The sequence below is a fragment of the Sphaerodactylus townsendi genome, linkage group LG01 (genome assembly GCF_021028975.2).
Source record: "Sphaerodactylus townsendi isolate TG3544 linkage group LG01, MPM_Stown_v2.3, whole genome shotgun sequence".
Classification (NCBI taxonomy): Eukaryota; Metazoa; Chordata; class Lepidosauria; order Squamata; family Sphaerodactylidae; genus Sphaerodactylus; species Sphaerodactylus townsendi.
In genome coordinates, this window is record NC_059425.1 from 20,691,510 (window position 1) to 20,693,839 (window position 2,330).

Sequence of the window (2,330 nt, forward strand, 5' to 3'; positions counted from 1 at the left end):
CATCCGCCCACAACTACGTAGTTATTTTACGGGGGCGGGGAAAGAGATCTTACTTTCATTTCATTGGACACGACGCTCGGGTGTGCGGTCCAATGAAAAGCGACCGATCTGCTCTGTGCATTTGGCTATAGTTTCCACAGTCATTTAGCATGCTGGCAAGGGATGATGGGAACTGTAGTTCATAACATCTGGAGGGCCGCGAGTTTGATACCTGTGGATTAGAGCATGTTTCGTTCCAAGCATAAACTTTCGTTCCAAGCATAAACTTTAAACTATTACATCCAGATTTCCATCCCCCAAAGTGGTACGGAAACAAAAGTTAAAAAGCAGTAGATTCAAAAGTTAAACAACGTAAGGGATGTATTAAAATGTCTTAAAAAAAGAAACCCCAACGGAATAGATCAACAGTCCGGAGCTATTTTGATGGACTAACAACCTGACTCCATATAAGACAGCTGCTCATGTTACTGGAAAGATGTCACTGCAGAAGGTCCCTGGATTGGCACCAGTTGTCTCCAGTTGAAAGATGGACTGCTTGTCAACAGAGACACTGCTCCAGAGGTGGGTCAAGAGTCTGCCTCACTAGAAGGCAATTCCCACTTTCGATGCTGACCAGTGAATAAAATCTGGACTACATTATTAAACTGCCTGCATCAGAACCTTTGAAAGCTGCCTTCTACTGAATCAAGCTGTTGGTCCATTTGGCCCAATACTGTCTGGTCTGACTGGCAGAGGCTCTCCAGGATCTCAGAGGTGATCTTTCCCAGCACCTATTACTTAAGATCTTTTACATCAGCAGTTCTCAACCTGTGGGTTGCGAACCCTTTGGGGGTCGAACGACCCTTTCACAGAGGGGTCGCCTAAGCCATCGGAAAATGGTCTTTTTATATATACCAATTTTATGGTTGGGGGTCACCACACCAAGAGGAATTGTATTAAAGAGTCACGGCATTAGGAAGGTTGAGAACCACGGTTTTACATGCAGAAGGTCCTCAGTTCAGTCCCTGTCTTGTACTGTGCTCTCTAGCACTGAGCTGTATTCCCTCCATTGAGGAAAGCGCTAGTAGCATATTCTGGACACACATTCCATTCATGCAGGGCTGTGGTGAGGTTTATTAAACCAGTCCTGCAACTAATGATGATGATGAGTTTGGATTTATATCCCCCCCTTTCTCTCCTGTAAGGAGACTCAAGGTAGCCTACAAGCTCCTTTCCCTTCCTCTTCCCACAACAGACACCTTGTGAGGTAGGTGGGGCTGAGAGAGTTCCGAAGAACTGTGACTAGCCCAAGGGTCACCCAGCAGGAATGTAGGAGTGTGGAATCACATCTGGTTCACCAAATAAGTCTCTGCCACTCAGATGGAGGAGTGGGGAATCAAACCTGGTTCTTTAGATTAGAATCCACCTGCCCCTAACCACTACACACTGGCTCTCATCTGGGAATACTTTTTCCAGCTCCTACTTCTCTATAACCCCTGTGTAAAAGGGTTGACACTGAATGTGGAATTAAAAGAATAGCTTACATTTTTTAAAAGCGTGATTGCTTGTTTGGTATAATATTATCAGTTAAGAGAACATGCTACAATCTGGGAGATGCCCAGTTCGGGCTCACTAGTTGATCTTAGGCAAGCCACCTGCTGTCTCCATCACAAACTACAATATGGATGACATACTAATAATACTGCCTTACCTTACAGGGCTGTTGTGCTTCACACACATAATCTTAAAATGCTTTTCACACAATGATATTACCAGGCAAGTGCTAAGCTTCTAATCCTGGAAGTCTGCAGGCAATAAGAATATCTGTTACAACGGTAGAAGATTCTGCAATTAGTTTTTGGATGTGTGGTTTACACAGGGATCAGAGTTGGACATATCTGACCTCACGGTTGCCCCGCAAAACTCACTGGGTGACAGTGGGTCAATCACTCAATCAGCCTTGAATTTCCCAAACGGAAGAAAGGAAGGGAAGAAAGGTAAAAGGAAATACTTTCACAGGGCTGTTGTGAAGGAAGCCACTGCCTGCCTGTGTTGCAGGGGGATAGAGATATTAAACAAATATATCCAAGGAGGGTGCTTCCAGAAGGAAAAGTGTGATGATAGTTGGTGAGATGTTGTGGTTAGAATGCTGGCCTAGGCTCCGGGAGATCCAGGTTTGAATCTGTTCTGCCAATGAAGCTTGCGGCGTGACCTTGGGCCAGTGACATGCTTCAAGGCTCACCTACTTCACAGGGTTGTTGTGAAAATAAAATGGAGGAGGCCACAAGGCTCAGCAGAAGCCCTCTGTCTCCCATCCCCACCATGCGAAAGAAAAGCCATGAGGAAAAGGG